This window comes from Benincasa hispida, chromosome 5 (genome assembly GCF_027475165.1).
Source record: "Benincasa hispida cultivar pf3 chromosome 5, pf3_genome.v1.1, whole genome shotgun sequence".
Lineage (NCBI taxonomy): Eukaryota > Viridiplantae > Streptophyta > Magnoliopsida > Cucurbitales > Cucurbitaceae > Benincasa > Benincasa hispida.
In genome coordinates, this window is record NC_143482.1 from 20,293,004 (window position 1) to 20,309,032 (window position 16,029).

Sequence of the window (16,029 nt, forward strand, 5' to 3'; positions counted from 1 at the left end):
AAAGTGTTTTATAACGGTTTAGGGTATATAAAAAAATACTTAGAGATATATTTCGACTAAATTAAACATATCCTAAGTCTAGGTGATAGATCCATGTATAACTTTTATACTGGATTTTAACCTATGATGTCTAGGTGATAAACAAATTTTATTACCTCACGTCTCTCATGCATGCTCATTAAAACTGGATTATTTGACTTAGACACCAGTTTGATCTCCAGGTAGGAGGTGTTCCGTAAACCGTCATCTTAAGAACCCCCAACCTTAGACAAGATCTCCCCGAGTAAGTAAATAACTTTTTGTTTAACAAGTAATCAACCTATTCTAACTGTTTAGAAAAGCCGATTGAAATTACACCAATTTAATCCTAGGTGAGCATGCAACTTTTACCTTTGTTATTGATTTTAAAGTCTAGGTTATTTTATAACAATTATAAAATAAAATTATAACCATTATAACCCTAGAATCATACATCTATAACATACATTCATACTTAATAATCATGCTTTAATATAACACTTTATATTAAAAAAACTTAGCATGTATACTATATACATTATAACAATTATAACATATATTAAATGCATGTACATGTTTACCTATAGTGGGATTTTAAATCTATATGGCATACTATATGCACAACAAGATTCAAAATTTAATTAAAACATACATCAACATGCATAATTAATTAAACACCCTAAAATGGATTGGTTTTGGCTCTTAAATTAAGCTAACAACTAAATTATTACAATAATAATTTTGTGTAGTACAAAAAATTCGCTCTCGAACCAGCCTCAAACACTCGAACCGGCCCAAAAACTCCCAAAAATTAGGTTGAACCAGTCAAACCGGCTTAACTAGACTGGTCCAGACTGTCTGGACCGGTTGGTCAACTAATGCATGGGCAGTCAACAAAGCCATGGGGCACAGGTTGGATTGACGGAGTGGACAGGCGCGCGAGACAGCTTCGAACCCGTTCGGACGAGCGAGCTGAGAAACCAGTCGGGTTGCGGAACAGACTGGATGCTGGTTGACAGCTGGCGGGTGCCATCCGGGTTGGATCTGAGCAGGTCTCGGGTCTGGACAAGCGCATGGAGCATGCGAGTCGGTCTGGGAGCATCAAACCAGGTCTGTGAGCCATTTTTCTCCATTTTGAAGCCGTCCTCTTTCCCGGAATCGAGCAGTTCCAACCTAATTTCAACTCTAATGACTCCAACAAATTTACAGACCCTTTTTCACACATTAATGCTCATAAACATGTGAGTAATTATAAATTAAAACTACAGAAAAAAAAATTAATTTAATTGCCAAAACCTAAAAACCATTTTAGTCTCCAATCTCAAATTTATCTAATAAATTGATACCTACCACATGCAATTGAGTAAAATTATAACATGCTTTAATACCACATGATGGAAAAATCAGCATGCGCAGCGGAAATAAAAATCAATTTTATTCTAATTGCCCAAATTAAACATGCAACCCAAAAGAATTAATTAGGGTTATTTTGAAATAATACCTTCGAAGCTCCCGAAACTCGTCTATCTTCACCCGAACACGAACGGATCACCACTAGAGTTGACCTACTATTCTCTGTACTCAGAACCGAGTTGTGGGACCCGATCGAAGAAGAACCCGAGAGAGAGAAAAGATGGAAATAGAAGAAAGGATTGTGGTTGGGTTTGAGTTTTTCTTTTTAGCCCAATTTTAGAAAACTATTTTGTCAAAAATCCAAAAGTTTTTAATCCAAAATCACAAGCCCATATTTATGGAAAAGGGTCATGCAAAATTGCATGAAAAAACTTCACAAAATCCCAACACCTAGAATCCACTCAATAAGTGGGCTTAATGTCTCCACTATAAGCCAACACCTAGCCCACTATTTAGTTAGTGGAATTATCCAACAAATGTTTGGATTTTCCCACTAACTTTAGTCAAAGGGCAAAATAGTCATTTGGTGAAAGTCAAACTTTGACCAAAAAGTCAACATTTTGACTTTTTATGATTTTTTCTATGTTGACTAATTTTGACCTCCCGAGCATGAATCCACATTCATTTTCTCGAAATTCAAATCACATTTGAATATAAGGTCGGTCAAAGTTTGACTTTTCAAAGTCAAAAGTCAACTCTTGACTTTTTACATCTTTGACCATTTCTATTATTTCCGAGCTTCCGAATATGAACGTATTTATATTCTTGATATTTAAATCACATTTAAATATTAAAGCTGTATTTCTAAACTAAAAAAAATCCGACCACTATATCACATATACTTGTCGGTTTCTCTCTCTTCACCTAATTCGAACAATTCGAATTATTCTATCATACTGTTCTAAGTTTATTCCATATGAGCTAGTAGGGGAACCTAATGGACCTATAGATCATGGGCTCCAACGATCCGAGATTAGCTGGCTAAACTCTTTAGACAGAGCTAATCAACATTCGTTAACTAACGGGTCATTCCACTATAGTCCCGTAGTTGCACTCCCCTCACTATAGAATATTTGTGTCCATTTGATATAACCATGCTTAGTAAGTTAATCCTTTACAGATTGTTCGTAATCTCAGCTGGATCATAAAAATCGTTTAACCCCCGAGACTACATCTTATTCTTTAAGTTCCACTGATCCTCTAATGAACAATTGGTTTAAGGTCCAACCTATAAACCGAACCCCTCTCGGGCCAATGAGAGGGTGGGGCCCCTTGTTCAAGACCTGGATTCAGTACTAAAGGGAACAACCTATCTACTATCCCTATAACGGGTAGGAGTGAATTTCGTCTTGCACCCTATGTTCCCAGCTATCCACCTAATCTTACCCCTGAAATGGGAGGCTTATTGGGCCCAGCGATAATGAGCTTCTCTCATCTATGCAGATCTAAGAATAATTCCGAGTGAACAGGAGTTCATAGTTAGCTAGGTCATCAATTAACGAAATAGTCAGTTTTATACATTAAACGACATTTAGAACGTAAAAGTGACTATTTCATGGTTCAGTCTTATGTAAACTCTTTACATAGGATGCCCCCATTTTTATGTGTCCACATGATCGGTTTAGGATAACATCGTTTGTACTAACTACAAACTTATACATATACTATAGACTATAACTATATATATTTGAACTTGATCCACATTTATGTCACTACATAAAGTTGAAACTTAAACTTAACAGCCTCGGAACCTTAGTTTATTGGATTCATGAATATAGAATTTAAATTTACTAAATATTTTCAATAACTGCTTTACTGAACAAGAATATGATATTAAAAACTACGAGTTTTAGAACATAAAATCCAACACGAGGGCGTACGAGCATTGGACACGGGCGAATGAAAAGGTCTGAGCGTATATCTTGGCCAGGCTTAACGATGTTTTGGCCAAGAAGCATGAGCCCATGATCACTACACGCGAGATCATGGAGTCCCTAAGGGGAATGTTCGGACAACCATCCGTGCAGCTCAGGCACGACGCTCTGAAGTACATCTTCAACTCACACATGAAGGAAGGAATATCTGTTAGGAAAAGTGTTTGCAAAATGATGGTCCACTTCAACGTGACGGAGATGAATGGGTCGAGCATCAATGAGGCTAGCAACTTACACATGAAGGAGTCGTTACCAGAAAGCTTCCTTCACTTTGTAAGCAACACTGTTCTGAACAAGATTGACTTCAACATTACAACTCTACTCAACGAGTTGCAGACTTTCCAATCTTTGCCTTGAATAACCATAGATCTAGTAGTTTGTTTAATGTATGGATGAAAATCTAGAGTTTTGAATTAGTTTTGTTGAAAATTTGGAAGATCTAGTGTATGAGGTTTGTTTTGTCTAAGATTTAGTATTTTTTTATCGTTAGATGGGATTTGAATTTTATTCTTGAATTGTTTTAGTTTTAAGTTTAAAATTTGGATTTTTTTTTTAATTTATTGTCGTAATTTGGGTTGATTTTTTTCTGATGTTAAAAAGAACAATCTAAATCGAAAAATAATAAAAAAATAAAAATATGTGTGCACAAGTTTTGTCTTCATTGACCAAGTCATACGCTGACATGGATGTCACACACTAATCATGTACTGGGTACATTATTTAGCTACCCTATTTTTGTCAATATTTCTCTCTTCTACCTTATTTTTGTAATTTTCTTCCTATGTACCCTATTTGTGTCATTACTTTTAAAAACTACATTATTGTTGAACTTAATTCTAAAATAAATATAAATAGATAATTATTTGACTATAAAATAATCATAATAATACATAACCAACTATTATCAATAAAAATAAATTTTTGTATAATTAATGTTTATTATGAATATTGTAATAATAAATAGATGCACATTCCTTAGTATCCCACAAGTCATGTGTCACCCTTCATATTGTCGATGTGTCTTGTAGTTATTCATATTTGGTGTTGATGTAAGACCACATCCTACTTGTCATTTTTCCTATAAATAGTAACATTTGGTGGATTTTAAAATCACCCACTCATCAGTAAGAAATGCACTTCAAATTCCACTAAATTTTCTATTATCCAATTTGATAATTTTAGTTATTTTTTTATTTTAGTTTTTTATTTTATATTACATTATATTTATTATTATGATGATTATATTATATTTTCTCCATATTTGTGTTCCGGTTGTGCTCCTCAATTTCACAACACGTTATCAGCACGAGCTCCTGTCATTTTTTCCACTAAAGGTAGGTCCTAAAGGTATGTTGGTCTATTCCTTTTCGTAATAATTAATAAATTTTATTTTATTTTGCATATTCAATATCTATTAAACTTCTAATATAAATACAATATTTTTTTATAGTGTTTATATGACAAATCTTAGAAAATTAGAATTTGCAGCCCTTGACATTAATGGTACTAATTATTTGTCATGGGTGTTCGATGCCAAAATTCACCTAGAATTATGAACCTGGGAGAAACAATTAAAGAATGAAATATGACATCTAGTCAGGACAAGACAAAATCTATGATTTTCCTTCGACATCATCTTCAGGAGGGATTAAAAATAGATTATGTTACAATAAAAGATCCCCTTATCTTGCGAAGAAAATTGAAAAAAAGGTATGATCATAAAAAGACAGTTATTCTTCTTAAAGCTTGTTATGAGTGGATGCATTTGAGGCTATAAAATTTTAAATTAGTAAGTGACTACAATTCAGCATTATTTAAAATCAGTTCAAAATTATTGTTATGCGGAGAAAAAATTACTGATACTGATATGTTAAAGAAGACATTTTCTACATTTCATGTCTTAATATGCTCTTGTATCAGCAATATCTAGAGAAAGGTTTTAAATAGTATTTTGAATTAGTTTCATATCTTCTCGTGGCCAAACAAAATAACAAGTTATTGATGAAAAATCATGAATCTTGACCAATCAGAACGACACCATTCCCTAAAGTGAATGTTGTGAATTTTAATAATAATCGTGGTCAAGATTGTGGTCGCGGTCGAGGTCGTGACCATGGCAGAGGAAGAAATAATTATTATTTTCGTGGTGATTGTTTTAATCATTCAAATTTAAAAAGAACCACACACAATGATGATCACAAAGGAAAAGCTCCACATGGTAAGAATTCAAAAAGTGTTGAAAATAAAGGCTTCCGATGCAGAATGACTGGCCATTGGTCACATACTTGTTGTATGTTAAAACACTTAGTTGACCTCTATCAAGCTTCCCTGAAGGAAAAAGGGAAAAATGTGGAAGAAATTTTTCTTACCAGGATAATGATATATTTGACCCATCCCATATGATAAATTTGGATGTGGTGGACTTCTTTTAATCTTCTGAAGAGAAGATTGGCGCAGTTGATGGAACATCAAATGTTTCTTTTGATTTTGAGAAATCTAGACTTAATGTTATTGTTTTCTTTTATCTATCTTTGTGTTTTTTTAGTAACTTTTGTATATTTTAAGTGTTGTTTTTCTTATTGTAATTATTCTCTTTTAATGAAGAAGCATGGATCATTTGCATATGTTGGGTGTTTAAAAAATGAGCAAAGAAGATTCTTATCTGGCAGACAGTGCAACTACACATACAATACTTGCAAATAAAAAAAAATACTTTTCCAAATTCACATTGCTGAAAGCAAAAGTAAATACAATATCAGGTTCTGCAAACTTGATCGAAGGTTTTGGAAAAGCAAATATTATTTTGCCTAGAGGAACAAAATTTACAATTGACAATGCATTGTTCTCTAGTCAATCAAAGAGAAATCTTCTAAGTTTTAAGGATATATGTTGCAATGGTTATCATATTGAGACTAATAGTAAGAATAATGTGGAATGTCTAAGTATCATATCCACTGTTTCAAATGAAAAACTATTGGAAGAGTTGAATGCTTTATCTTCTGGATTGTCTTATACTTATATACGAGTAATTGAAACATATGCAACAATGAACTTGAAGTTTATGAATCAAGACATATTTACAATTTGGCATGACCGATTAGGTTATATAGGATCTATAATGATGATGAGAGTTATTGAGAATTCAAATAGACACCAATTGAAGAACCAGAAGATTCTTCATCTAATGAATTATCATATGATACTTGCTCTCAAAGAAAATTGATAATTAGACCATCACCAGCTAAGTGGGGATTGAATCGCCTGCATTTTTAGAACGAATTCATGGTGATATATGTGAACCCATTAACCCACCAAGTGGACCATTTAGATATTTTATGGTATTAATAGATGCATCCAGTAGATGGTCTATGTGAATCCATTAACCCACCAAGTAGATCATTTAGATATTTTATGGTATTAATAGATGCATCCAGTAGATGGTCATACGTGTGTCTATTATCAAGTTGAAATCTTGTATTTGTAAAATTACTTGTTCAAATAAGTAAGTTAACACTACTACAAAATCTACGTTACTTGACACTTGTAGTTTTTAATTACTTGACGTTTATGTGGAAAAAACATCAAGTAATATGATTTTGGACAAAAAAATGTCAAGTAAAAGGGTTAAAAAAGCGGAGATTGATGGAATATTTTGGATATTTCACGCGAACCTTTATTTGATACGATTTTCATGTCAAGTAATATAAGGTCTTACTTGACACGTTTCACGTGTCAAGTATAAGTTCTTACTTAACTTTTTTTCGTGTTAAGTAAAAGGGTTAAAAAAGCGGAGATTGACGGAATATTTTAGATATTTTCACGCGAACCTTTACTTGATATGATATTTGTGTCAAGTCATATAAGGTCTTACTTGACACATTTCACGTGTCAAGTATAAGAAGCTCTTACTTGACATTTTTTCGTGTCATGTAAAAGGGTTAAAAAAGTGAAGATTGACGAAATATTTCGGATATTTGATAGGCCTCCAATTTGGTAGTGATCATATTGCATTTGGTAGTTCCGGGTAAGCGATCGTGGGGTCTTCGTGGGCGATCGTCTAGTGTTACTCAGTGATCGTGTAGCCGAGCTCAGTGATCGTATAGCATTTGGTAGGCAATCGTATAACACTGGGTAGGCGATCATATAGAATTTTGTTACTCAGCGATTGTGTAGCAAAGCTAAGCGATCATGTAGCTGAGCTCAGTGATCGTGTAGCATTTGGTAGGCAATCGTATAGCATTGGCTAGACGATCGTATAGAATTTTATTACTCAGCAATCATGTAGCAGAGCTAAGTGATCGTGTAGTAGAGCTAAACAATCGTTTAGTCGAGCTCAGCGATCGTGTAGCATTTGGTAGGCGATCATATAACATTGGGTAGGCAATTGTATAGCATTTTATCATTCGTGAAGCAGAGCTAAGCGATCGTTTAGCCGAGCTCAGCGATCGTGTAGCCGAGCTCATCGATTGTGTAACATTTGGTAGGCGATCGTATAGCATTTTGTTACTCAGGAATCGTGTAGTGGAGCTCAACAATCATGTAGATAATTTAAGCGATTGATGACATGCAGAAATTCATGTCATCTTAGTCCTTTTACTTAGAATTATGAAGGTTGTTAGGTAGAATATGCGTCGATCATGTTAGGAATTCATGAGAAAAAGAGTTTGCGTTGATCAGCATGTCGAATCTTAGTTAACCCATTACTTTTCATTAATTATGCGTTCAATGTCCATTTTTGTAGCCAATGCAGGAAATGAACGCAAACGCAGAAACCGAACCATCGCATAGATGACCGCATGCGAAGAAACACTCAATCGCAAGGCAAACGCATCGATCAACGCATGGATATTGCAGTAATCAGTCGTATGCGTCCCTCGCATGGGAGTTGCACTCGTCAAGCGATTGCGGTCATCATGTTGAGTTGCAGTGTTAAGCGAATGCGGTCATTGAATGATTGTGGCTACCCGACAGCGCATTATAATGGGATCAACACAAGGTAGGTGGAATGAACGCATCAACACATCTACCTTGAGAAAATCCAAAGCTGATGTTGACATTTCACCTACCACACCGTTAGTGGCAGAGGTTTAGAAAGGATGAACGCGCCGAACGTCAGACTCAGAGCAGTCCAATTAATGCTGTTGGCGGTCCAAACTCTATAAATAGAAGCCGATGAACAAAATTCCAAATCATTCGGGGAGTATCTTTGTGATCCGGAGATTATCCCTCAACTGGGGATTTTCCCTGCGATCCAGACAAAATGCGTGAGAAGACGCCTAAGAGTTCTTCACCTCCTTCATCCATTCCAAGTGACGACCGGAGCCTTCGACCAAAGTTAGATCTCGAGAGAGCAAGCTCTTCTGCCCATCCATGGTACCACTGGCAGCCTCGACGCACATCCGCTGGGAGTAAATCTTTGCTTCCAGCCGATCATTTCCTTTCCTTTCTTTTTCTATATTGTATTGTATGACATTTTGAATTAAGGAATTAATACAATCTGTTTTCAATGCACTTCTCTGTTTCCTTCAACTCCATCTCCATCTTCTTGCTTAGCATCTTTACTTTCATTGCAACACTTAGTGGGATTGCTTGGGTATTGCATACTTAGTCATGTGGATTAGGAATATGAAGCATGTAGCAAATCACCGAGAGGTATGCATTGCGAGAGTGTGTGAGAAAACTTTATTTTCTTAGTGTGAAGTTGCTGCAATGCCTGTCTATAGGCTAACGCATTTCTTGTCTATGAGTGAAGTCAGCAACAACCAACTACCCGGGAGGGTAAGTGGTTGGACGCATTAAGCAAGATATGCGTTGTTCACTAGGGATAGTAACAATCTTGCGTCAACCAAGTTCATGCGTTTGTCTTGTTTTATGTTGTACTCAACACCCCTTTAGAGCTACTCGAGAGAGAGTCTAAAGAAAGAACCTAGTGACTCGAGATAGCTAGGTTAGAATCTAGACTCGAGAGAGCGAGATTATATTGGCATAACCAAGAGATAGGGACTTAGAGATAAGCTCTATTTGTCAACACTGCATCGCATGCACCCTAGGAATAGGAATGATGATATGTGGTCATCTTGTTTGTGTATCATCGCATAGACAAGAATTAGAGGCTTATGTGTAGGCCCTATAGACACCTCTGCACATACATCGCATGCGTTCTAGCATTAGAAGCTGTAGCATTCGCACCGAGAGGTGGTTTACTATTGTATGAGTGTTGCATGATCGTATTAGTTTGCGTTGACTAGGGTTGCCCTTCGATCACTCTTAAGTTTTGCAATAAAAACATCTCCACATTTTATCTACTTTCCCATACATTTATTTCATGTCAAGGTTTATCACATCTCTACCTTTCATGCATATTCTCATTGCGTTGTCCAATAGATAGAAGTAGGAGTAGGATTAACTTAACAACATCCCCTCCATTCTTTTATTCAAACCGCCACATGCATATCACCGCAAACATATAGTTACAAGTCCTTGTGTTCAACCTCGGATTACCCGAGAAACTTGCGTTCATGTTATACTTGGCGTGAACGCAAGAAAACTTGTGGCAGGACGCATGGTCATCGCATACATTCGTTAACGCATTATTCACTCCAACGCATGACCATTGATGCATGACTATCAACACATATCTTTGCAACATGCATCGCATACCGCATCCAAGGGAAGTTGGTTGTCGAGTAAAATTGACTTCCAATTTTTCGTCATCAGCGATCGTCTAGTATTTTGTAAACGATCGTTTAGACTTGTAAGTGATCGTCTAGTCTCTGTTTGTCTATTAATATTTTCACGTGAACCTTAGTAAATATAAAAAAAAAAATTACCTAATAATATTTAAATTACCTAATAATATTTTTTTTCTTACTTTAATGAAAAGCCCTAGATTTATAACTTCATTTTCTCCATTTCTCTCCTTCCCCAAACCCTTGGCCATCTGCATTTCTCCTAGTCGCCTCCGCCCGCATTTCTCTGGTCCGTTAATGTTGCCATTCGTGGTCGTCCGTTGCCAGTGGTGTCGTCCGGTGGGTCGTCTGCTGTCGCTGAGGTCTACTCGCATTTCTTCTAGTCGCCTTCGCATGCATTTCTCTAGTCTCATCAGTGTTGCCGTTCGTGGTCGTCCGCTGTCGTTGGTGTCGTCCGGTGGGTCATCAGTTCGTGGTGTCGTTGGGATCGTTTGCTGTGAGTAAGTATTTCATGCAAACATTTTTGTTATGTGTATATATTTTTTTAATTGAAATATGTATATATTTATTATATGTACATTTCGTTTTTTTGTTTATTTTTTAGTTTGAGGATGCAGCTTGTGATTAGATTAAATGATACAGTTTTGGGATGCACTTACGGATGATGTTTCTTTGTTTTTCTTAGTTTGAGGATGCACTTATGGATGCAATTTGTGATTAGTTGGTGATATTTGGCCGATCTTCTTGGTTTAATGGGTTTTTGTGATTTTGTTGGAATATAATGTTTGATTATTTGGACCAAATTTTGGTGGATTGTTTATGTTTTAGATGTTAATTTTGCTGATCTGCTTGATTTTTATGTCTTCAACCACCTTCCGCGAATAAAGATTCTTAAGTTCTCTATAAATATCAATTCTGTACAAATTTTATAAGTTGTCTGAGTTATCTAATTTGAATTATTGGAATATTTTTTGTAGTTCCAATATTAGCTTATTGTAAGTATGGATAAATCATGGATGACAAAGAGTAGATTATCTAAAGAATTTGAATTGGGTATGGAAAACTTCATCAAATTTGGATTTTTCAATACAAATAATACTACTATACGTTGTCCTTGTTTGGAATGTGGAAATTGGCAAAGTCATAATGGCAATGAAATTAGAGATCCTTTATATTTTAATGGGATTGATGAGAGTTATAAGATTTGGTTTTGGCATGGTGAGGAACTTTTTAGTTCATCCTTGCATGGAAAATCCTCTAAATGTAGGTATGAAGAGAATGATGTTGGAAATATAAAAGAAATGGTTGAAATTGCTCATGAGCAACATTCAAAAGATCCCAATGGATTCGAAAAGTTGCTTAATGATGCTGAGAAGCCATTGTATGAAGGATGCAAAAAGTTCACCAAGTTGTCTACATTAGTGAAGTTGTATAACTTGAAAGTTAGACGGATGGAGTGGCATTAGTTTCTCAGAACTACTAAAAGCATTAAAGGATATCTTACCTTCTACTAATGACCTCCCTACATCAATGTATGAAGCAAAGAAAACATTAGGTGCATTAGGAATAGAATATGAAAAGATTCATACATACCCTAATGATTGTTGCTTGTATCGAAAGGAATATGCCAATGCAATTGTGTGTCCTGAATGTGGTGAGTCAAGGTGGAAATATGGTAAAGACACAAAAAAGAAAAAGAAAATCCCTGCCAAAATAACGTGGTATTTTCCTCCTATGCCATGTTTTCAACAGATGTTTAGAAATGTTGAATGTGCTAAAAATATAACTTGGTATGCTAATGAGAGACAAATGGATGACAAATGACGTCACCCTACACACTCCCCAGCTTGAAAGTTAGTTGACACCATGTGACCGAACTAGTTCTGAACCTTGGAATCTTTGTTTAGCATTGTCAGTAGATGGAATAAATCCACATAGTGATATGAGCTCTAAGTATAGTTGTTGGCCAGTTGTTATGGTCATTTATAATCTTCCTCCATGGTTGTGTATGAAAAGAAAGTTTATGATGTTATCATTATTGATTTCAGGTCCAAATCAACTAGGGGATGACATTGGGATATACTTAGAGCCATTGATTGATGATTTAAAATTTCTGTGGGAAAGTGGTGTGCAATGTTATGATGCTTATCAAGAGGAACTATTCAACTTAAGAACAGTTCTATTGTGGACGATCAATGATTTTCTAGCATATGGAAACCTTAGTGGATGTAGTGTCAAAGGTTATAAGGCATGTCCGATTTGTGGAGATAGCATGGGAAAAATGGCATACATTGGCCATTGAAAATTTCTAGCACAAAATCATCCTTTTTCGACGTCAAAAGAAATCATTTGATGGTCAGAGAGAACTTGGAAGTATTCTAGAACCTTTTTCTGGGGAGGTTGTATTTGAAAAAACTAAAGATCTTGATTTTCAAAGAGGAAAAAAAAGAGAAAAAACTAAATATCACAAAAGGAAGTACCAAATGTTGTTAGAATAGGATGTCTGCTTTTTTCCAACTCCCTTATTGGAAACATCTCCATGTTAGACATTGCTTAGATGTGATGCATATTGAGAAAAATGTTTGCATGAAAATCATAGGTACCCTTCTTGATATTCCAGGAAAAACAAAAGACAGATTGAATGCTAGACGTGATTTAGTTGATTTAAAAATTCGACTAGAGCTTACAAATATTAATGGGGATAAAAAGATCTTCCTTCCACCTCCTTGTTATACGCTTACTAGAGAAGAAAAACGTTGTGTTTTGAAGACGATATCAGAAATGAAGGTTCCTGAGGGTTACTCCTCCAATGTTAGAAATCTTGTGTCAGTGGAAGATTTGAAACTCAATGGTCTAAAATCTCATGATTGTCATGTGCTCTTACAACAATTGCTCCCCATTGCCATCAGATCTATGCTACCAAAACATGTTCGATATGCGATAACTCGGTTGTGTATTTTTTTCAATTCTTTATGTAACAAAGTCCTAGATGTTATACAATTAGAGAAGCCGCAGGAAGACATTGTGATTACATTATGTTTATTAGAGAAGTATTTTCCTCCCTCATTTTTCACAATAATGGTGATCTCACAGTACACATTGTTAGAGAAGTCAAACTTTGTGGGCCTATATGTTTGCGATGGATGTATCCCTTTGAAAGGTTCATGAAAGTGATTAAAGACTTTGTGAGGAATAGGCATCGTCCATAAGGTTGTATTGCTGAAAGTTATATATTAAAAGAAGCTATTGAATTTTGTTCAGATTTTTTATGTGGAGTAGATCTTATTGGATTTGGGTGTCAAAAGTTCAGAGACAATTCAGGTAATTCAGAAATTGGTAAACCATTATCAAGTGGAGTTCCTTACACACCTGAACGAGATCTTTTATATCAAGCTCATCGATATGTCTTGGAGAATACAATTGATGTGCAAACCATATATAGAGTAAGTTATTGTGACTTGGATCCATTTATTTCATTAAATACATGAATTTGAAAATAATTATTTTGAACATTCTTCTTTTTCTTCATAAGAAAACATATGATGACATTGGAATTATAGATATCAAGTAGATCAAAAAACCAGAAACGGATTCAAGATGAACATAATGAAAATTCCATATCTTGGTTACGAGAAAAGGTAAAACATTAAATATACTATTTAACATAACCTTTTGTCACTTATATTTTAATTATGTAACCTTTTGGTTTCCAGGTTGGAAATGAACTTGAAATAGGAGATGTGGAGGTATCAGATAACTTGGGGTGGATTGCTCATAGTCCCCATCCAATTGTGACTACATACAATAGCTATGTTATTAATGGATGCCACTATCACACATAGTCATATGACAAAAATAAAAGTGTACAAAATAGTTGGGTTAGTTTAATTGCAATAACAATGCAAGTATCTAGCTCAAAAGATAAAAATCCTATAATTGGAGACATGTCCTTTTATGGTGTGATACAAGAGATTTGGGAACTAAATTATAATACTTTTAAGGTTACAATTTTTAAATGTGATTGGGTTGAGAATAGTGGTGGCATAAATTTTGGAACCGTTCATGTAGACATGAGTAATAGAAGAATGGAATTGTTTATTTTAGTATTCTAAATTGTTACGTTGGATGTATTAGGCTAATATGTAGACTTGAAATATATGTGCAATTGTTTAGTTGATGGAATTGTCTTATTGGAACAAATGTAATGCAGGAAATGAGAAATGGAAATAAAAATTTGAATGTTTAATTTGGATAAAGAAAGCATAAATGATATTTCAAATGTGTCAAGAATTAGATTACTTGACCCTTATTTCGTGTCAAGATAAAAATATACTTGACAAATAAAAAATGTCAAGAGTAATCACAATAATAAGTGTCAAGAATTAATACACTTGACATGTCATTAGTGTTAAATGTATTATATTTCTTGACACGAAAATTGTGTCAAGAATTATTTCTCTTGACGTTTTTACAGTGTCAAGTTATCACACTATACTTGACACTCGAATAGTTGACGCTTTTATAAGTGTCAAGTATACCTTTTACTTGATATTGGAAAAACGTCAAGTAACCCAATTTTTGTATTAGTGTAAGAGCACAATTTCCTTATTATACAATTAAAACCATTTTTCTTGATAATGCTGGTGAATTTACATCCCAAACTTTTGATAATTATTGTATGCCAATTGGGATAAGGATTGAACATCCTGTAGCTAATGTTCACACACAAAATGGTTTAGCAGAATTTATAGAACGTTTGCAATTAATTGCAAGACTGTTACTTATGAGAGCTAAACTTCCTTCATATGTATGGGGACATGCTCTTTTGTATGCAGCATCACTTGTACGCATTAGGCCAATAGCTTATCATAAGTACTCACCATTACAATTAGCTTATTGGCATGAGTCAAATATTTCCCATCTGAGAATTTTTGGGTGTGTAGTATATGTTCCAATTACTCCACCACAACGCACTAAGATGGGTCCTCAAAGGAGGTTAGGAATATGTGTTGGATATGATTCCCCATCAATTATTAAACATCTTGAATCCCTAACGGGTGATGTATTTACTGCACGATTTGCTAATTGTCATTTGAATGAGACAAATTTTCAAACATTAGAGGGGAGGAGTCAAGAAATTGGAAAAATAAATTATATGGAATGCATCGTTATTGTCTTATTTAGATCCTCATACAGATCTATGTGAACTTGAAGTTCAAAAAATAATTCATTTGCAAAATATAGCAAATCAATTACAAGATTAATTTATAAATGCAAAGAAAGTAACTAAGTCATATATACCAGTTGTAGATGTTTCATAAAAAATTGATATCCCAATACAACAAGTTGTCACTAATGAGTCTGGAACATGTTAGTGGAAAGATTCATTGCGATCAACCTCGGGATTTTCCAGTCTGATCAACCTCGGCTTTGCATCTTTCTTTGTCATCAAATATTTGATTGTCGAGTGATCAGTGTGAATGAATACCTTGGTTCCCAATAGATATGCCCGAATTTTTTCCAACGCAAAAATCACAGCCAAGAGTTCTTTTTCAGTGCCATAATTGATTTGAGTAGGATTCAGAGTTTTACTCGCATATGCGATGGGGTGCAAAATAGTTTTCTTCTTTTGCGCTAACACGACTCCCATTGCATACCCGCTTGTATCGTACATGATTTCGAATGGCAGTGTCCAATCCGGCGCAATCAAGACGGGTGTGGTAATCAGCGTATCTTTTAAAATTCGGAATGCGTTGAGGCAATTGTTGTCAAATTCAAATTTTCTATCCGCCTCTAACAACGCACTCAGTGGTCGTGCAATCTTAGAAAAAACTTTAACGAATCGTCTATAGAATCCAGCATGCCCCAAGAAGCTTCACACAGCCTTCACGTTGGTTGGAAGTTGAAGCATTTCAATTGCGTCGATCTTTGCTTTGTCCACCTCCAACCCTTCCCGGGAGCTTTGTGTCCCAACA

At 35.1% G+C, this 16,029-nt stretch overlaps 2 pseudogenes; both read left to right on the plus strand.

Annotated features, from left to right (window-relative positions):
- Positions 1 to 4,950: 4,950 nt before the first annotated feature.
- Positions 4,951 to 11,520, plus strand: LOC150035965 (uncharacterized; annotated as a pseudogene).
- Positions 11,521 to 11,584: 64 nt separating this feature from the next.
- LOC150035966 (uncharacterized) lies at positions 11,585 to 13,896 on the plus strand (annotated as a pseudogene).
- The last annotated feature ends 2,133 nt before the right edge of the window (positions 13,897 to 16,029 follow it).